The sequence below is a fragment of the Cryptomeria japonica genome, chromosome 7, assembly GCF_030272615.1.
Source record: "Cryptomeria japonica chromosome 7, Sugi_1.0, whole genome shotgun sequence".
NCBI classification, from domain to species: Eukaryota; Viridiplantae; Streptophyta; class Pinopsida; order Cupressales; family Cupressaceae; genus Cryptomeria; species Cryptomeria japonica.
The window spans coordinates 194,497,825-194,521,439 of NC_081411.1; positions in this window are offsets into that span (position 1 = coordinate 194,497,825).

The following is a 23,615-nucleotide window of genomic DNA, read 5'->3' on the forward strand; positions in this document are numbered from 1 at the left end:
CTGGTCAGCGAGTCAATTGGGACAAATTGGCTATTTACTTCTTGAATACTTCGGTCATAAGACAACAGAAAATTGATAAAATTATTGGGTGCAAAGTGGAAATGCTCCCTTCCAACTATCTAGGTCTTCCCTTGGGTTTAGCTCCCCCAAATCCTTTCTGGAATATGCCTTTTGATAAATTCAATAAAAGACTTGCTAGATGGAAAGGCTCAATGTTATCTCAGGCTAGGAAACTACAGCTCCTTCAAGCTACTCTTCAAAATCTCCCTGTTTATGCCCTCAGCCTATTTGGTATCCTAGCTAAATTTGCTAAAGCAATGGAAAGAATCCAGAAGAGATTTTTATGGTCCGGAGTGGAAGAAAAAAAGAGAATATTCTTGGTTTCTTGGGACAAAGTGTGTAGACCAAAGAACAAAGGGGGGTTGGGGATTAAAGCTCTAAAAACCTTTAACAAAGCTCTTCTTGCTAAACAATTATGGAGAGCCTATGATACTAAGAAAGATTGGAATCAAATTTGGTTTGACAAATACATTTAGAATCAGCCTATCCAAAGGGTCCTTAACTCTAATGACATCCCTGTTGGATCCTTCATCTAGAATAACATTACTAAATCCATAAAAGTGGCAAAAGTTGGGGCTGGATGGGTCCTTGGAAAAGGTGATAGAATAAGGTTTTGGGAAGATCCCTAGATGAAGAATGAAGCTCTTTATGATCAAAACAATAGTCAAATTATTGAAGAGTGTAAAATGAGGTTTGGGCTTATGGTGTGTGACGACTGGAAGGAGGACAAGTGGGTTAGACTTGATGACATTCATTCTGGATTTTCCTCCCTCCAGAAGGAGTTGTTGTCCTTTTCCCCTAACACAGACTATGATGATGTTTTCCTCTAGAAAAGTGATCCTAAAGGTGAATTTATGGTTGCCTCGGCCTATAAAAACACCTTTTCTCAAACCAGCAATCCCATTTGGAGTAAAGTTTGGAACAACATTTTGATCCCTAAAGTCAACATTTTCTTTTGGCTTGCTTCTCATAATAGTACCCTTACTCTTGACAATTTAATCCGAAGAGGTTTCAATTTCTCTAATAGATGTGAGCTATGCCAGAAGGAGGGGGAATCAGTTGATCATCTCTTTTTTCACTACTCTTTTACCCGGGATATTTGGTGCAAAATATGGGAAAAATGGAAAGTTAATTGGGTTATGAACAAGAGTATCAAGGATATTATCTGGCAATGGAATTTTCCAACCAAATGCCAAATTATCAAGAACCTTTGGTCTTTGACCCTCCCCATGATTTGCTGGGGCATTTGGAAATAAAGAAATAATAGGATATTTAGGGAAGCTAAGTGTAATACTCAGGTGGTCTTTGAAAAAATCTGTAGGGCTATAAAGGAGAACATCAATATTCCTCACAAGAAAAATCAGCAATGGTCTATTACTGATATGAATGATATGGAAAGAGACATCCTCACTGAATGGAACCTAATGCATAAGGTTTATAGATTGGATAATAAGAATAGGAGAGATAACATTGTCTGGCGTTTTCTTGAATATGACTGGATAAAGGTTAATTTTGATGGGGTGGCTAAAGGGAACCCTGGAAAGGTTGGTGGTGGAGGAGTTATTAGAAATGCTCAAGGAATTTGCATTGCTACTTTTTCTTCTCCTTTTGGGGTCCAAAATAACCATGTGGTTGAAGCTCTAGCAATGCTAAAGAGCCTCCAGCTAACTCAGGAATTCAAATTCAAAAAAAATTGGCTTGAAGGGGACTCTTTAAACATCATACAAGCCCTCAAAGGTACAAGTTCTATTTCCTAGAATATTACCAATTTAATTAAAAATGCTAAATATCTTTTAAATAACTATGTTAGCATTAGTATAACTCATACCTTTAGAGAAGGCAATAAGGTTGCGGATATCCTAGCCAATGAAGGGGTCAATTTGGAGAAGGATGTCAAATACATTGGAGAAACTCACATTAAAAGGGAGGTTAAAGAGCAATTATACTTTGATCGCATCAATGGGTCAAGTTAATTTCATGATTACTTTCTAGGGAACGATTTCCAAATATAGATTTTGGGGGCAAATAAACTGTCAAATTATGAGTGTTTTTTGGCATCATTTCCAAGATCATATGTGTGCAAAAGATTATAGTAATAATTGTTGGGTTTGTGTAGCCATAAGTAGAAATTTCAAAACAACGAAAGAGTCTTTACACGGGAATTCCAAAAATAACAAGTTTTCAGAGTCTTATCTGTGGATTGTGAACTACAGTAGTGGGTATCTTTACTTGGAGCTTAGAATGGGTGGTAACCTAAACAGGAACAAGCCTCCAGGATGTGAAAATTGGAAGAGTGAACGAAAGGTCTGGACAAGGCTCCATAGATACAGCTTCACTGACTATATGGAAAAGCTTCACGGAAGCAGAAATTCTATGTCTTATGGTTTTGCTAAAAGCTAGAGTAACAACAGAGTCACCCTATTCGGGGAGATTTGGCTAATCAATGAAAACATGGTTGTAGAGGTCACGGGTCTCCAGACGGAGGGGACTAAATTCTATAGGGATCAGAAGTATGCAGCTAAAGCTTTCAAAAACTTCTCGAAGTCAGAGGATGAGAAGGGCAAGCTTGTGAAGAAGGACAACATCTCCTACTACACTCCCCAGCTGGTAAAACCTTTCTAGCAAAAAGTTCTAAGGGTTTTAATGGAGTATTTGACTATGGATGGCAGATTTACAAAAATTTATAACTATCATTTCGCTATTTTGAACCATTTCCGTCATGGGGATAAAATATCACTGCCCTTCTATTTAGCGTCCTCTCTAAATGAGAGCCTTGAAGACCATGCTAAAAAGCCTAACTATTACCCTTTAGCCCACTAGGGGCTCATACTGCTAATATATGAACATCTAAAGGATAAGGCTATGGAAACCAAGGATGATCCTTTGATCATTAACGCTCATATCTCTGAGAGCTGCAAAGACTTTGACTCGAATGGGGATCAGCCCAACACCCCTACCCACAAAAAAAGGAAAGCTGAAACAGAGCATGAGGAAAAGGAGGTGCATTGTGATGAAGAAGAGGAAAAGGATAAGGACATTGATACTAAAATGGAGAAAAATAAGGATGAGAACTATGGTGAAGGGGGGGAAGGGGGTAATTCTAAAAATCCTCACTCTAACCCCAAGGGCTCGAAAAGTGAGAATGTTGCTCTGAATCCTAAGGAGTATGACAACCCTAACTCTGAGGAGATTGAGCAGGGCAAGGGCTCTATGAACACCATCTTGGACAATGCTCGTAACTGCACTCTGGAATCCTTTAATTTCTAGAAATGGGTTGTTGAAAACATCACCAGTCTGCAAGGTAAGCAAAGGGAGCTGGAAGATAAGATTAATAAGTTGATTAAGAATTCTGACTTTGGGAAACAGAATGAGGATACGGAAAATAGTGAAGCTAAGGAGGAAATGGAGATGGAGGACTGGTTGGAGAAAGATCTAATCAAAGGGGACCTGAAACATTTGGAGGATGTTATTAGAACTCTGAAAGAGTAGGTGGAGGAGGACAAGACAACATCAACACCCAGATCGCCCGTAATCAGGAGGTTTTGAAAAGCCTCATGAACCACAGCCTCTAGGTCCTTAAAGTTTCTTCCCAGAATATGAACACTTTGGTGGATCATTTAGAAAGGAAAAATTAGGATAAGAACCTGGTAATTATAGAAGATGCTCCAACCTCCAGCCCCACCCACCAGAACCCTAGATGTAGAACTAGGCAGACCACTATTGGGAAGGACACCAAAATGAAAGAGAGCCAGCTGGGATAGGAAAACAATGACCTGAGGGAAGTGGCCAAGGTGATGATTCTCTTGGTACAGAATGTTGAGGAAACTATGAAGATTTTTTATTTAACTTGTAATGCTGGGCTTGGGGCCAATTTCTTGCTGGCCTCTTGTTGTCCCTTTCTCTGCTGCTAGTTTTGTTTTGCTGGTCTTTTGCAGCTGTCTTTTTTTGTTTCCTTCTTGGATATCTTTTGAATGTAATCGCGTTTCAGGTCCCTTAAAACCTGTTTTTACTTAATCAAAAATATTATATAAGAAATTTTACCTCGTGCATAGGTGAGTTCTTGTACAGGGCTCATAATGTAGTGAGAAGGCCTAGAATGGCAAACCGACCACCTTGTCTTCATGAAAGGCTGGTAGGGTCTGCATGAGACTTAGTTGGAGCCAGAGCTTCAGGAAAGGTTACCAGGACAGTGTGTCGGGACCTATGGAGGCCAACCATGGTAACCATCATAAGCTATGCGATGACACTCTCTCTTTAGGTTCACTTGTGTTTTGTGATGTCAATTCACTTGTGCATTTGTGATGTTGAGTCACCTGGAATATTATGGAGTCGTATTGTTTTGTCGACCATGTCATTCTTTTGCCTTCTTGAGGGTCCTTTTCTATCTCCTAGCATGGTGGGGTGATTTCTAGTTTGGGATCACATGGTCGGGTGGTAGTGCCACTTCCCATTGGATGTTCTTGTTCGTACCTTAATGGGAGGATTGGCTTCGCATGTGTTTCTCTGGTTCATGGCTCGTGCTTTATCTCATGTTTGAAGATTATTGTTATTTGGAGACCTATGTGGTCATTGTATCATGGTCTTATGTAACCTTGTATGTGGTTAAGTTGTAACTTATATGTATATTGAGAGCCATGTATTGGAAGAACAATGTAATCCTTAGTTTGGGATGTTATTTATCAATTTTCTTTATGATTGTGTAAATGCTTATTAAAGAGAAATTATATTGTATCCTTTCAATCTTTCAATGGTGTACTCTGTTATTGCATATGGCTTACTATGATCTATGAGTATTGATGGATTATTGGATTAACCTTAATTGTGGAATTCAACTTTTGGTTTTAATTCTTCGTTGGTAACCCTTAAGGATTTATAGTGAAGTATTCTGCTTGTGTTATTATCATGCATGTTGTGTTTTATGCACTTAATATGTTTATACTTTAAAAAAAAAATCGTTTCACCCTTGATGTGGGTTTTCCTTTGGGGTTCCTAGCGAGGCATCACATATACCACTTGGTATTATTGAGTTTAGACTTTATAAGATCAAATATACAAGAGCCTACAAAATTTATAAATTCAATATGCTTCCAAAGGACATCTAATCTATAGATCAGCCATGACATGATATTCCCAACCTTCTAAAATCCATTAACCAATGACATTTATATGAAATTTATGCAGCACAAGTGTATGCGTGTTCTTTTACATGAAGTACTTTGCTATATAGAATTAGGTTTTGATTGATTGCAACAAAGAGATCTTTAATGATCTTGTACATGCCCCTTTAATTTATTTCTCCATGAGATGCAATTAAGATATGTCCATAATATACATGAGCATATAATTATATTGATAATATAATATACCATTAGATTAAAATAATCATAATCGTGTAATAAATCAATAACATGAGATAAGCACGAATATATGTGTATATGCATCCAAACCTGATGCATAAATCATAGATAGAAAAATACATCATGATAAGCATAGAAATAAACTAGAGATAGAATCAAAGATAGGATTATTACCCCAAACATAGACACGATATTGGTTAAATGTGACTTACAATGACCCTAAACAACTTGTGAAAGTGCAATAAAAGGATCAACTAGTACATGAAGAATACTCAAATTCATGTCAATTTCCTCCTCTTTAAATATTAATGAGACTATTGTTGGGCTGCTATCTTAAAAAGGTTTCATTGATTAAGGTCATATATTCACTAATTTACTACAAAGATTGAAGTCATTGTTAGGAAGTTAAGTAGCAGAACAACTTCCTACACTAACCTTAAGAGGAGGATAATGCAAAAAATTTTACAAATCATTACAATAGCTATAGAAACTTAACAAAAATAGACATAATAGCATTCATACCACAACATAGTGATTTATGTGGGGAAAACCCTTTCAGGAGAAAACCCCCACACTCCAAAAGCCACTTAATATATTATTTAGAAATCAATAATGGATCACAATATACTTGCAGAGAAATCTCTTCACAAGAGTACCACCAACTAGAGATTCAGAGGTAACTCAATAGTTATAAGACTCATAGACATAACCTATATCTCATGCACATCATATATAGGAGATACAATACATCAAATCATCAAACAGAATTTCAAAACCATGGGCTAAAACCACCCAATAAATTGGAACTGGCCTTATCTCTAATCTAGATGTCCTATGATGTGTTAAAACACACATCAACATGTGTTTCTCCCTTTTACAACTCATTTATGTGTCCGATGCATTTTTTATATTCCTATTTCAAGAGACTAAACTTTTGGAGGCCATAACTTGTGAACTGGGTGTCCAATTGATGAACTATTTGAAGCGTTGGAAAGCTCATGAAGTTCTCTATCACCTTGTAACCCACTACACCGGTTATGCATATTTTTTAGCACATTTAGGAGCCTCTATAATCCTCAAAATTAAATTTAAACATTTCATCGCAACCTTCAAAAATGAAAACTTTAATATCTTCAAATCTATCATCTTGCAACAAAATTTTGCCAGCATGCTTATCTATCCAATCCAAAGCTTTGGAGAAAATTTTGAACAAATTTGTGCTCAAATAAAAACTTAATATAAATAATAAACTTATGTAAAAGAAAGGTTGAGATGTCATTTCCCAACATTCTCCCACTTGTCGAACACCTTGCAAGAGCACAAGGATTATCTACACAATAAATTAATTGCTAGGGGTCATGAGGCCCATAGAGTTTGAACACTGTTTGAAATTCTATGTGTTCATAACCTTAGTTAAAGAATCTAGGACATTCATCAAATTCTCTACCTTAACCAGCTTCACCTTGCCATCTTCAACCATATCTCTGATAAAATGATACGGAACATCAATGTGTTTGGTCTAAGCATGAAATGTTAGGTTTTTAGATAGGTGGATCACACTCTAACTGTCACAATAAACTATCATTTTACCTTGTTTTATTCCAATATTTGAACACAATATTGTAAGCCAAACGGCTTCTTTACAAGCATGAGTAGTTGTCACGTACTCTATGTCCATAGTGGAAAAAGCAACCACAACCTATCACTTACTCATCTAGCTAATTGTACCACAAAATAAAGTAAACACATAAGCAATGGTGGCTCTTCTACTATCAATATCACTTGTCTAGTCTGAATCCACATAACCATGAATATCAAGGGAAATCAAGTCTCCTACCAAATTACCATGATAACACAAAGAATACTCTAAGGTACCCTTCAAATATTTGAAGACTCTTTTAACTTTATCCCAATGAACTCTACCAAGATCAGACATATATCTAGAAAGAACTCACATTGCTTGGACAATGTTTGGTCTAGTACATACCATATACATCAAACTTCCAACTGCACTCTTGTAAGGAACTCTTCTCATATCTTCCATCTTTGATGAGGATGTAGGACAATTTGAAATAGATAATTTTATTCCAGTTGTAAAAGGAACACATGACGGTTTATAGTCCTCCATGTTGAACCTTTGTAAAACTGAGTTCACATACTTACTCTGGTCTAGCCATAGCTTTCTATTCACTGTATCTCTTCTAATCTCCATCCCAAGAATGTATTTTTCTAGACAAATATCTTGTTGGCATAACTGATGAATATAATAATGGAGATATTGTTGGCATATGGAGATGTTGATGAGATGAGAATATGACCAGTAAAGTTATTCTTGGCATAATTTGTAAAGTTGATGGAGATTTTTGGCTAGATGATGATGATATAGTTGTAAGTTGTTTGATGACTTTATTTGTGCTATCATTGATGGAAACCATGTTTGTTGAGCCATCTAATTCATATAGGCCTATCGGTATAGACGAACTGGTAGTGGAACCGGTTTACAACAAGATAAATAGGAACAGAGCAATGATCAAGTGACCAGTACGGATGATCAGTGAAGAGTTAGATGTTGCAGTTTGGAACGTATCTTTATGACATTGGCATGAATCTGTTATTGCAACTGCAACAATAGATTCAGTGTATTAAGTGAGTTATGATTGACTGTCATGAACTCTGTGAAGAAGAAAGTATATCGATAACAAATCTTTAACCGATATTGATTTATGCTTTGGCAGTGGATCTTATCATGTTCATAACTTAGTGATGATGTGTCAGAAACCATGTGTAATGATAAGAATTTGTTTGAGTGCATACAAGGATTAGATTTCTTGGGAAACAACAAAGTGCTTAGGAGAATCTGACAAGGGTTTGATTGCTTATCAAATCGATGTGCGGTGATCATTCAACGGTGGAAATTGTCTACAAATTTGTTGTAATGATCTATAGAAATTCATGTGGATTGTGATTATTGAACCGGAAATTCCAAAAATGATGTTGAGAAGAACAATGTGGAGGATATTGCTCAATCGGTGGATGATGAAGATGAAGAAGAAGAGTAAGAAGAAACTTCTATACCAGAATTGATTATACTTAGATATGTAAAGTTGAATCACTTAGCAGATCAGATAATTGGAAATAGGAATGTTGGAGTACAAATAAGAAGAAAGATCAGAGAAAGTGCTTGTCTGATTTCCACAGTTGAACCTAAGATAATGAGGGAAGCCCTCAAGGATGATGATTGGATAAAGGCTATGAGTGAGGAGCTTGATCAAATTGAGAAGAACAACACTTGGTCACTTGTCCCTAGACCAGCTGATAAAAATGTGATTGGCACTAAGTGGGTGTTTAGAAACAAATAGAATGAAGATAGTGAAGTGATTAGGAACAAGGCTCGACTAGTTTGCAAAAGATATGCATAAGAAGGAGGTGAGGATTATGGAGAAACCTTTGCATCAGTTGCAAGACTTGAAGGAGTAAGAATGCTACTTTCATTTTCTGCATTCAAAGGATTCAAGGTATACCAAATGGATGTAAAGTTTGCATTTTTAAAAGAAATTCTAGAAGAAGAGGTTTATGTTGAATAACCAGATGGGTTTGCATTGACTGAAGATAAGGACACGGGGTGTAAACTGCATAAAGATTTATATGGATTAAAGAAATCTCCAAGGGCATGGTTTGAGATACTTAATTCACACCTGATAAAGATTGGATTTCAAAGAACTAGTGAGGACAACAATATTTACTTAAAGATAAAAGGAGATAAGTTATTAATTGCAGAAGTGTTTGAAGATGATATCATATTTGGAGGAGATGATGAAATGAGTTTAAATTTTGTAGAAGAAATGAAAAAGGATTTTGAAATGTCTTTGATAGGAGAAACCAAACATTTTCATTGGTTTGCAGATCCAACTGTAGACATATAAAAATGACCATATTCCTAAATGAATATTTTATGTTCATTCATTTGTTTAATTAAATCCAATTTAATTGAATCACTCACATTCCTCTATTTACATTAAGTAAATTACTCAATTTATTTAAATTAAATTCACTAAACCTCTTTTACCATTTAATGGGATAAATCATTTTATTCAATTAAATCCCTTCTATCCACTTTTTAATTAAATTCAAATTTAATTAATAGTTTACCCTAAATTGAATAAATCTAATTTATTCAATTTCTCCAATTGCAACCAAATTGAATTAAATTAACTTTATTTCAATTAAATCCTATTATCTCTCCATCCACTTGCAAAATCCTTCATCTCCCACTTGCCTCCTAAACCCTATTCCTAACCCCCTTCTAGACTCTTCTAATCACTTCTAAATAAGCCTAACCCATCTCCTAAATATTGTCACATCCCTAAGAAAGGGGAAGTCACTTCTCAAAACCCTCAAAGTCTTTGAAAACCATTAAAGGCTTCAACAACTTAACTTTGAAAGTCTTCCAAACCATTAATGGTTAACTCAACCCTCCAACATGATTAAAGACTTTCTCTAAACTCAACCTCCATGTAACCCAAGGGTCTCATCAAGCATTTATTTCTTTGACCATGGTTATTCCTTAATCCTTTGCACAAGATTTTATCCTTTGGGTAAAAGCTTTATCCAATGGGTAATCCTAACCTAACCTTAACCCTTACCCCCTAAGGTAACCATTAGGTCTTCTCAAACATTTAATGCTTCTTACATCTCCTCTCAACCAACCCTATGTTGCCAATTGTCACCATTTCATTGGTGAAAATTGTGAACATGGATTGAGCAACTTTCAAACTCAACCCTTGATTATCTCTTTCAATCCTGGCCATCCATTGCCCTATTTTTTCTATAAATAGAGCTCTCATTCCTCCATTTTCATATATGCAAGCTCTTAGTATCATACTTATGCTCAATTTTATCACATTTAGTCTCTCTCTTTGAAAATAAGAATTAATCTAATAATCATTTTAGATTACTTCTTTTATCAATAGCTTAACTACATAACTAGTATATCATGTTAGGATAGCATCATTACTAATCTTGTCATCTTATAATCTAGTTCATTTCATTTGTAGGATCATGCATAGATAGGTTGCATTTTCATGTTAAAATCAATCAAAGCATCCCTCGTTCTTACATTTGTCATCCCTAAACCACTTTGCTCGGTGATCTGAGAGTAGAGGCATTGGTTTGAGGGACCTTGTGAGATAGAGAACCATGGAACCAACCTTGGGAAGCTGAGTCATCCTTCATGACTCCATATCTTGCACCAAGAAGTCCTGTGGGTGTGTAGACAAGCCTCTTGGAGCTTCATTTTTCACATTTTAAGTTCTATTGACCCGATTTTCCTACATACATTTATGGCGCCCACCGTGGGGCCCGACCCCATATATCAAATCAATTTTTGAATTTAACCCCTTTTGCAGGTATGCGGGAAACAAGAATCAGTGCATGGGAAACATTCCCTGGCGCATCTAATTAACATTCTAGCACATCCCACTTATTGTTTAGCACTTGAGGTCTATTCTATAGTGCTTGAAGTCTTTACCTTAGCGCATCGTTCTCATTAATATTTCCTGTAGGTCTTGGCGTGGAAGAAACACAGAGCAGCGCCTCTGAAACACAGTTTAGCACATCAAGCCTATCAGATAGTGCATCCGGATTATATTGTAGTGTGTACAGTTTGTTCTATAGCGCATCACAATTAGAGGCAAAAACTAAAATTTATAACCGAGTGTGAAATTAGACTTGTAGAAGTCCACAAGATCCAAAAATATTTCTAACGGTTTGATTGACATTTTGCAAAATTTTTGACGATTTCTTGTAGGTTTGGGAGCTCATTTTTTCGTTTGTTTAGGAGATAAGGATTTAAAATAGTTTGAATTTTTTTTACTAACTTAGCTAAGTTAGTTAAAAGGTTTGAAATTTTTTAATATTCTTGTTTAAAAAGCTAAAATTGAACTCACTTTTATTTTGGGCAAGTAAAAAAGAACAACAAAGAAATTTTTCTTGCTTTTCTAGGAGAAAATTTCTCAATTTAGGCTCTAAAAAGAACAACACAAAATTTCATTTTTGCAAAATCAAAGGGCTTAAAAAGAATTTCACCATCCTTTGGTGTATAAAAGGATCCATTTTAGGTTTTAGTAAAGTAAAGAATCGCACAAAGTCCAAAGGTCATTTGCAACCAAAGAGGGAAGATCTTCCCCTTTGGATCGATTTATTTTGTTGACCAATAATTGATTTATTTTGTTAACAAAACATCGGATTTACTTTGTTGACCCTTTCTTTTCAATAGATCAAAAAATCATTGCCATGAAAGGTTAAAATTGTAGCATTGGAATTAGGAATCATCAAAGCAATATATAAAAGGACATATTATTCATTATTAGCTCAATCACACATTGCAATGATCTAATCCTAAGCACACTCAATAGAGACATAAAAACAAAGCATTCAAAAGCAAATATCATGCAAACCAGATAACAATTTGGATGCTTCTTCCATGCGGCTCCATTGTTCTTCTTTCCTCTTCAAATGGATTTGTGGATCTCACCTACAAGTGCACACATACAATTGAAAGCAAGATGGATGATGGTTATTGGTCAAGAGTACTAGAAGCATAAGTTCGATAGTTTGATTAGGGATTCGGGATTTCAAGATTAGCTTTGATTGAAAATCATCCAATTTATAGAAGAATTGGATAAATGACAAGATTAGCATGATGCAAATCAATTATGTCAAATTATGACAAATTATGCACTTTCCATGCACAATTTGATTGATTGATAATTGATGACAAATTATGACACATTCTATGTCAAAATTGATTGATTATCAATTATGACAATTTATGACAAATTGACATGCCATTCCCATGGAATTAGGAGATGAAATAGGAGGGAAAAGAAATTAGAAAATTGAAATTGATGACAATTAGGAATTAGAAATTGATGGAAAAATAGGAAAATAGGAACTAGAAGAAATTAGGTAAATTAATTAATAATTTGTCATTTATTAATTAATTTACAAGAGGAAGAATAATTAGCCAATTAAATAAAGATTTAATTGTAATGAGAAGACCTAGGATTAATAAATAATTTAGTAATCCTAGAGGAAGAAATGACAAATTAGGTTAAATGAATAAATCATAAAACCCTAGAAGACGAATTAGGTCTTGAAAGATAATTGACTCGATTTGATTTTATTTTGGATTGATAAATGACCAATGTGATAAACGATTTGACTGAAAAATGCGCCAATTGACGAGGAACAATGACAAATTGATCCAAATTGACATAATTAAGACAGACAATGATCGATAGCGAAATGATCGCAAAATGACAAGATCGACAAGAGGACAAGAATCGACGACAAAATAGATTGAAAATGACCACGATCAATGACAAATTGATCGCAAAATGACAAGATCGAACAATGACAATGATCGATGACAAATCAATCGTTAAAATGACAAGATTGAAGGATTGATGATAAATCGACAAGATTGATAAGAGGACAACGATCAATGACAAATTGATCGCAAAATTGACAGGATTGAAAAGAGGACAAAACCCTAATTAGGATTGATGATGTCCAAAATGATGACAAATAAGCATGCACATTGATGCAATAGGATACGATTGATCAAAATCATGATTGAAGATTGTTGTCGAGAAGACCAAATTCAAGAGTGAGATAAAGAAAGAATGCAGAAGAATGACTCAATGTTCGCAAATGATAAAAACCAAGTGCGTGACATAGGAGAAATGTTAATGCGAAAAACCTAAAATGAGGCAATGCGCAAATATTAAAGTATGACCTCACAAGTGTTGACCTTTTTTAGGTGTCTACAAAAATAAACACCATGTTTTGTGGAGAAACATCTCCCTATAGATCTTAGAAAAAATCATTGACTTGAAAGGTAAAAAGAACCTTATTTGCCTTGTCTCAAAAGTAGAGGGTATATGCTCTCCCCTTAATTGGGTGATCAAAAAGCCTGACTACTCTTACGCTTTCATCATATAGCATTTACATCTTTTAATAGGCCTGCCTTCCTGAGGGGTTGAAAAGCTCTTAAAGCCATTCGTGGCCGGTGTGAAGGGAATGACCTAAGTGGGAAACGACTTTGACACCAAGTGTTCCAACCCACTATAATCAAAAGTGGAAAGTGACGAAAGTCCTTTTCAATGGTTGTGTGTAGTGATTAGCCTTCCCCAAGTATCCTTGAGATACATAAAGCCTTTGTTCTAAAGGTTGGGAAGCCTTCTGAGGGATTTTATCACTGACGGCCAAACAGGAAACCTGATTATGAACCTTAGAAATAGAAACCTTGAGCCGAGTCAGTAACTAGACATTTGTAATATCATAGTGAAAGGGTGGAGAAGAATCCGCCCCCAAGATTACTCACCATATATCTCCCAAGATAACTACTCAATTGTGAAGCAATTCACTTTAAGTTAATTTATGGCAAAAGGCAAAAAAACGGGCACCCTCTAGGGAGTGACACGACTATTTGAGCTGACGGAGTATCGAGACTAGTGGGCTATGGTATTACTTATCATCCTTGAATAAAGAGTCTTTTTGAAGTGTATTCTTTGTAACCAAACCTATTGAAACATTAGGGATTTGAACGCATCCTCACAGAATATACACTTATTGTTTAGATTAGGCAAAATGGTTATGTATTTTGTGCTATGTTTACATTTATTACTTCAGAAAATCATCCATCAGCATTAAAAACTTAAGACAAGACACCCAAAATCACAGAAAACAATCCAACCAAGGTAGTTTAGTGCTTAAGAGAAACATCTTAGCATGTATCAATCATATCTTAGTGTGTCAAGTCTTATCCTTAGCACATCAAGTATTCACAATAGCACTTCGCAAAAATATAGAAACAGTCAGAAATAGTTAGTGTGTCCGAAAAACAGCCTAGCACATTGAAGCATTAGCTTAACACGTAGGAGTCAAACACTAGCGCATAGGGTTTATTGGTTAGTGCATGGAAGGCCCATACTAGCGCATGATCTTTTGAGCAAAACAGAAAACAAAATTAAACAATCTTAACCAGCTAGTGCATAGACCAAGGCAACTTAGTGCATAGGGTATTTCTCTTAGCGCTTTAAGAAACTTTTGTAGCACATAGTGTCTCTGCTTTAGCGCATAATCAAAACCAAAAAAATAGGGGGCAGAACAGAGATAAATTTGGAAAATTTTGAAAACATTTTTGAAAGCCTCCTTTCATCAGCTTCATTTTCATCAAAATAGAATATCAAAAACGGAGTATTGAAAACTATTTCTAGAGCAACTTTCTAGTCAAACAAAAGTTGTCCAAACATCCAAAACTGGTTGCGCAATAAACATATCTATCCTATCAAAATCGAGAAACATCATCACAAGTGACAAATAGGTCATTTCTTATCTCACGGATTTTATCCCAAAAACACTTGTTCAAAAAATTCAGGTTGTCAAATCAAGTTTCCATATCGGGAAACTTTATCCATATCATTTGGCACACTTTGTCGTGAGGGGGCATCTAAACCTTCACTTTGATAAAGTAAAACTTGAGTCTTCAAAACAAGATAAACTGAATCTTAAACAACTCAAAGGAAACCATTAATCACTTATGTATGACTAATCCTCATATTCTGACAAGAAAGAATATTTATCATAATACTAAGTTGAAGAAACAACAACTAAGTTTTTTGAAATTTGCCAAAGAAATAAATTTTTATACATCAATCGCCAACTCTTCAAATCTCATCGAACATTTCTTCGTCACGTACGGCTCTATATCCAGAACAAATCCAATGAATTTGACAAAGAACCTTTGAAGACCAGGGCATATTGTCAAAAATCCACATTCAGTCAAATCATAAACCGTGGAGGAAAGATCAATCCTACATTCTTTCCTGACGAGTGCATCACTTACAACATACCCCGATTTGAACCACCAACCCCTGAGCAAAAAATCGAAGAGGATTTTATCCCCTTTATCACAAAAAGATTCTACTAGATGCCTGTTGTTACTCACTCTCAACAAAACAAACAAAGCAAAATGCAATCAAAATCCAGCATGAATTAGAGATTATCAAATCCTTTTGAGCATCCGAATCTAGAGGACACCGAAATTTCTAAGGAACTTCTTCAAGAATGTCAAGAGAGTGCTTCATTTCAAATACTTGTGGAAAGACTCATGGGAAATGACAAGGAAAAATACCTACTCATGCTTACGAGCAAAGGGGTTAAACTTCCTGAAGACTTTGACACAGACATGTTTAGAACAAGATCTCAACATTACGAATATTAAGAATGACAACGAGAAGGGGAAGCATGCGACCCTGAGCAAGATATTCCTAAACAAAACATACCGGAACAAAATAAACCAGGGCAAAACATCCTTGAGCAACACATCCTCGAGCAAAATATACTATTCCATACACCATTTCAACCCAGGATTAATGCAAGGGAAGAATTCTTCCCTCGGCAAAACAATGCGCCTTTGGTTACCCTTACTCAACAAATGCAAATGTTACAAAAACAAATGCAAGATATGCAACAAGGGACAATAGTACGGTATTCACTAAATAAAATTTGTCCTTATCCTTTTGACAGAATATTGCACATGGTCCCTTTTCCTCCAAACTTAGACGTTCCCAAATTTGACAAATACAATGGGAAAAGTGATCCTTGTGATCATGTCCGAGAATTTTGCACCATGAGTCTTGAATTTGCTCACGATGACACCTATCTGATGAGGTTATTCCCAAGAAGTTTGGGAGGACAAACAATGGAATGATTATCCAAAATCACACCTCCTGTCAGATCATTTGATGAACTAGTCAACAAATTCATAACTCAATATTCTTATAACATTCAACATGCTATTACCATGCTAGATGTATGTAATACGAAACAGAAAAACAATGAAACATTCATGGTATTCCTTCAACGTTGGTGGCATATGGTTTCACAATATCCTTGAGATATTCCTGAAAAGGAGAAAATGGAAATTTTCATCGATAACTTGAATAGTGAGATGAGTTACAAGCTCAAGCTCCAATGCATACCGTCTTTCGCTAAACTGATTGAAAACGGCATTCAAGTAGAAGAAGCATGTGTCAAGAAAGGAACGCTAAAATTATTCAAAGAAGGAATAGGTTCATCAAATTACAATAACCAAAACAACAACTTAGACAAATCCAAATTTTGGACCAGAAACAAAAACAATGGAAATTAAGGAGGCAATGAATCAAATGATCCAATAAGCAGCCCGTACTTGCATTATCAAGTAATCCTCAAGCTACAAAGAACCCCAAAGGTGCTAACCCAGACACTAACACATACGCACTGAATGCCAATCAAGGTCAACCCAATACCAACAACACCAATAACACCAACAATGCTCAAAACAATCATACAAATCAAGGACCTAATAACAATTCACGAGGTAGCACCAACAATTTCCAAAAACGTGTCTACACACCATTGGAACAATCACTAGAGTCAGCATTCAGAGAACTCCTAGCAAATAAAATTATCTCTTTACTAGCAATCAGCAACTATGAACCACAAATCAAACCACCTTGGTGGAATGACTCGCACTTTTGTGATTTTCATCGCATTAAAGGTCATCAAACAAATGATTGCATGAGACTGAAAAACATTGTTGAGGACATGATTGATAGAGATGATTTAATGGTAGATGTTCTCAAGACAAATGGTGACCATGGAGCCTATAAGAATCCTCTTCCAAACTACAACAAGGATGGAGCTTCAACCTCGAACGATACACATGGAGCTCATATCAATCACATCTACAATGACATCATCAATCATATATCAGCTGAAGACAATCAAGTCAATGTCATCACAATCCAAGATCAACGTGATCATGAATCTGTCAATGTAACAACAAGAGCTCAAAAATATGTCTTGAAGGGACATACGTCAACAACAAATGCTATACCCAAAATTCAATATGATCTAGTCAGCGAACTGCGCAAAACTCCTGCTTAAATATCTTTACTGGAGCTACTGAAACTTTCGCCGAAACACAAAGACATATTGGAACAAGCGTTATTAGAGAAAACTGTACCTCAAGATCTGGATGCTGACAAATTCCAATTCATAGTCCCTCATATGACAGGACCTCATAATCTCACTTTTTCAAAGCATGATAATATCTCACTAAGTCATCCACATAACACTCCTCTCCATATTGAAGTCATTGTCTATAAACACTGAGTGAAATGAGTATTGATAGATGGAGGAGCTGGGCTTAATATATGTACCTTAAAACTTATCCATGCACTAGGCTTCTTAGAAGATTCTATTGATCCATGCAAAAAAGATTACTATAAAGGCATATGATGATGAAGAAAGATCCTCTAAAGGAACAATGGTGTTGTCGGTTCAAGTCGGACCAATATAAAGAGATACTATGTGTCAGGTTTTAGACATAGACCTCACATACAATATCTTATTAGGTTGATCCTTGATACATGAAATGCAAGCAGTACCTTCTACATATCACTAGTGTGTCAAATTCCCCTATAATGGTTAGGAGGTTTCTATATCTACTGATCACAATCCATTTCAACATTGTAATGCAATGGGGGTAGCCCAGGATAGTTTGGTTCTGCATAATAGAGAGAAACAGAATCCCTCAGCATCAGATCTTCAACAAGAGAAGTCTAAATCATTACCTAGAGATTTCAAGAAGAAAATGAAAATCAAAGAACAAGGCATGGGGGAATACTCTTTGGAACCCATGTGTTTGACTAGCTTACCCACATCACCTAGATCTCATGGATTACCTACAACATCAACACATCAAGCAACTCATCCCATCACCAAGTTCGATGGTACATTCATTCGACTTGGCACTTTAGCATATGAATTCGAGGAAAAGGATATCCTTAGTTGGCTATACAAAGATGAGGAAGAAGACAGAGCAGCTACTATGGAAGTAGCTATACCCACACACCTATATGTAAAAGGCTACTTAATCATGCAACAAATGGGATACAATGGCAAAGGACCTATTGGTAAGCGTCAGGAAGGTGTCACAGAACCATTGGATCCTCCTTCACAATTTAGTAAAGACAAAAAAGGATTGGGCTTTGAATTCACTCTACTACCAAAGAAAATACCACGCAAATATCAAAAACCTCAGTGGAAAGCAAAGAAGAATCCTGGCAAGAAGCACTATTTGAGTCAGCAGAGACAATCCGTAAAGAACATGAACATCACGAAAGGAAGCAACATCAGGAGAAGCCCATCATTCACAAGAAGGGAACATCTACAATAGTAGCTCATATTCATGAACAAATATCCAACAAAGCAGAATCACCTCAGGGCAACATCATTCCTCCTTGAGAAGAAATAGTCTACGAACAAATGCAAAGAATAGAAGTACGATCTGACACAGAATCAGAAAAAACTAGCAAACTAGTCTCAATTATCAAAGATCTATTTTTGCCATTCAGCATACCTGTTTATAGCACTGAAAAGATCTGGGATGATAACTCTGAGACTAATTCCAATGAATATGAATGGGGTAGCTGCTCAAATTCTACTAAAGATACCACTGAAAATACTAGTTCTGTATCCCTTTCTCGAGAAGAACATAGCACAGAAATTAGACTACTTGAATTTGGACCACAGAATATCTATGACGCTAAGGAAAGCAAGCAGAAACATTATGAACAAGTTTATATGGAGGATGATACCATTGAAGACCTCAACGGAATCCTAGACTTCTTTAACACCCGAACCAATCATAATGAAACTACTATCCTGACACTTACCGCAACAGAACTTGATCCACCAAATGATTCCTTACCACTTGTCTTTCCTGACCTCATCGACTAGGACGAACCCGAAATACATGATATAACAATTTTCCCAAACGATGAATCTATTATTCACTACCTATGTACCATTAACTCGGAAATAGGCTCTACCATTGAACAAAGTAATGATGTCTGCAACCAAGGGAGTGCCAAGTCTCTCAGTCGCAAAAATAAACCAAATAAAGGATCTAATACTGAAAACCAGTCAATGGCAGATCTAGATCACAAAAAAGTAAAAATAAAGGATGCATATGAGGGTGAAAACCTTTTTGAGGCACCTAAAGATGGGAGACTTGACACTCTTCCTAAACATTTTCATGAGTGATCACCAATACTGATTGAGCCCACTCAATCAATCAACATTGGTACTACAGAAGCAGCCAAAAATATACACCTTGCCAAATCTCTGACAGAAGCAGAAAGGTCAGAATTTATCAATTTTTTTAAAGAAAAGCAAATCAACTTTTCTTGGGCATATGCAGATATGCCCAGGATTGATCCACAATTAATCATGCATCACTTGTTTATGACTCCAGGAGCTAAACCAGTTAAGAAAAAACTACGAAAGATGAATCCACATGTGGCACTCATGGTCAAAGCTGAACTAAAGAAACTATTAGATGTCGGATTTATCCGACCCATCGACTATGCGGAATGGATTTCCAACATCGTACTAGTTTCAAAACTAGATGGCAGTATCAGAATATGCACAGATTTTAGAGACATCAACAACGCTTATCTAAAGGATGACTTTCCTTTACCGAGTATTGACATCATTGTAGACCTCACAGCAGGCCATGCAATGTTGTCACTAATGGACGGTTTTTCAAGATATAACCAAATCAAGATCACTCCAGAGGATCAAGATAAAACAGCATTAAACTGTCCTTGGGGAACATAGTATTGGAATGTCATGCCTTTTGGCTTAAAGAATGTAGGAGCAACTTATCAATGAGCAATGACAACAATCTTTCATGATATGATGCATACCTTCATGGAAGACTATGTGGACGATTTACTAGCTAAATCCTTCACCAAAGTAGAACATCTAAGCATCTTAGAAAAGATTTTTGAATGATTGGAAAAATTCCAAGTCAGGGTCAACCCTAAGAAGTGTGTCTTCGGGGTTACATCAGGCAAATTGTTAGGCTACATAGTCTCGGAAAAGGGAATTGAAGTGGATCTAGCAAAGGTACAAGCCATTATGGAGATGCCACCACCAAAGAACATTAGCCAGCTTAGGTCGCTACAAGGATGACTCCAATCAATCAGGTGATTCATCGCTCAACTTCTAGATAAAAGTCTCTCATTTAATCATTTATTACATAAAAATGTACCGTTCAGATGGGAAGCCAAGTGTGACGAATCCTTCTATCAAATCAAGCAATATCTGATGAATACACCAGTTCTGGTACTACCGATAGCAGGAAAGCCACTTATTCTCTACATTTCGACAATGAATAAATCTCTAGGGGCACTGTTAGCACAAGAAGATCAACAAAGCAAGGAACGAGCAGTATACTACATCAGCAGGACATTGAATGACTATGAGCTAAATTACACCTTTATTGAGAAAGTCTGTTTAGATGTGGTCTTTGCCTCTCAAAAATTTTGCCACTACTTGCTAGCTCACACAATTAAGCTAGTTGCAAAAATTGATCCTCTCAAATATTTACTCAGCAAAGCATCTCTTACAGGTTGATTGGCTAAATGGGTCATGATTCTCAGTGAATTTGATATCTGTATACACCTAAAACTGGCTATGAGCAAGTAAATAAATATTTTATATATATTTAATAATTATTCTTCTATTAAATAGTTAATTTGAAAAGATTAATTTATTCTAATTCATTTCGTGTCTTTCTATTAATTAATATTTTATTAATTAATTCATCTATCCTATTCTTCTAATTAATTAAATATCTAATATTTAATTATTCCTCTAACCAAGTTAATTAAATATGTAATATTTAAATATCTCCTCCAAACAATTAAATATCCAATATTTAATGGTTATTCTCCTATCCTATAGTCTCAAATATTAAATAATTATTAAATTATTTAATTCCTTATCCAACTTACCTTCCATCTCCACTTCATCTTCCCTTTGCCAACTCATCCATCATGTGGCTAAGGAAGTTAATATTTCTTAATATTAATTTATCATTTATCTCCAACTTCCAAATTCAATGAAAATTGTGTACGTACACATATTTCATAACCATTTGCTATATTCTCTCCAACACCCCTACATCTTAGGAAGGACTTGAGTCCACTTGTCCTCTCATGCCTAAATTTCCTCTAACCATCCCTATATTCTCTTAGTCAGCAACCCAGTCAAGGTGAGATGAGTGACACTTGTCTTCTCCTTCCCCCTTTCTCTCAACCTTCACCTTTTCTCATAGTCATTCAAATATACAGATCTGATCATGACCATTGATCTAAGCCACATCAGCTAATCCTCTCAAGGTCTATAAAATCAAGAGCTTCAGTTGAGAGAGTTAATGTTCAAAAATCTTCAAGTCAGACTTCAAGAGACTTCAAGTGCATTTTGCAAGCTAATCATATGCATCCGTGAGTTTTTGAAGCAAATAGCAAATATCATTTTAGCAATATAATCATATAGCATAATCATTTTAGTATAATCATGTAGCTTTGCATATCATACTATCAGTTAACTACAAGTTATCAGTCCATTCTTCATATGCCATCTTGGAAGCCAACAGTGTGTTGTCTGAGAGCACACCATTTGCAACTAGGAATAGTGGAGTTAGGACACAATGAGACATAAATCATGAAGTTAAAATAATGTTTTAGTTTAGTATGTATTTCATGTAGTTTCATTGGTGGATTTTGGATTTCTTGTATGCATTTCCATTGTATTTTGTGAAACTAACTTATTACAGGTAACATTCTAACAATGAAATTGAAGCTCACACATTTTGGCACCCACCGTGGGGCTGGACCTCACATATACCTTTAAAAATCTCACAAAAATAAAATTAACACATTTGTAATGCAAATTCACGAATGTGTGAATTTTGGCAGCGCTTTTGTTTGATAGGTTAGCGCATTTGCATCACAGGTTAGCGCATTTGCATCGCAGGTTAGCACTTATGAACATAGGTTAGCAGTTTTGTAACGTAGGTTAGCACATTTGATAGATGGGTTAGCGCATTTGACAATTATTTTAGCGCATATGTTCTCTAAGATAGCGCATTTGAAACAGAATGCAAAATTTTTAATCAAATCTTGAAATTAGGCTTGTGCAAGGGTAATATATATGGAATATAACATTTAAGTATAAGTGACATTTTCTCTTCTCTTTTCTCTTTCTTATACTTTAAGTTATATTCCATATATATTGTCAGGATGTTTGAGAGGGGTTTCAGACCTCTAGGAGTTATAATGCAAAATCTAGTTTTTGGAAGATCCTCCAAATTTCAGACGTAGTCAAATTTCAGGGCATTTCAGAATTAGGAGTGAAAAATTTGTAACCACGATTTGAAATTAGGCTTGTGGAAGCCCACCTAAGGTGTTGGATTTTCACTAACTTCTTTTTTTATTGCAGGTTTCTAACAATTTCTTGCAGATTTGGAGGAGTTAAGTTAGGATTTAGTGATTTATTTTCTAGCTTTTTAAAAGTTGGTTAAAAAGAACTCATATTTCCTTTTGGGTAAAAATAACTTCATTTTTTAATTTGGTGTTTTAAAAAGTACCTCACTTGTTTTTGAGCTCTAAAAATAATCACATTTGCAAGGTAAAAAGAATAACAAATCAAACATTTACTTTCCTGCAAAGTTAGGATTCACACCTCAAATTTTGGGCTCTAAAAAGAACAACAATATTTGATTTTCTTGCAAAGGTAAAAAGCATAATCAATCTTATATTTTGCAAGTTAAAAAGAACAATCAACTTGTCCTCTTACAAAGCAAGTTACTTTTTTTGCAACAATTTTCATTTTTGTTGACCAGGATTTCTAATTCCTAGTTTAGAAAATCATTTGCTATGTGAGGCTAAAATAAACACCATGCTTGTTGGAGCAACATCTCCAAATAGGACTTAGCCAACAAATTGCTTTGAAAAGGTTAAAAAGAATGCTTGTATTTAGTGTCTCCAAAGTGGTAGGTATATGCTCTCCCCTTAATTGGGTGATCAAAAATCCAAACCCACACTTTTATGCTTTCTTTACTTTCAAGCAATTAATCCTTTAGAGGGCCTGCCTTCCTGAGCTACCTTGAGGGGGCCAGTGAGAGGGGAATGACCTAAAGTGGATATGAGCTAATACTGAGTCCTTCCAATCCACTATAAATAAATCATGTTTGTGATGAAAGTCCTAAACAACATGTGCTGATAAGTTCAT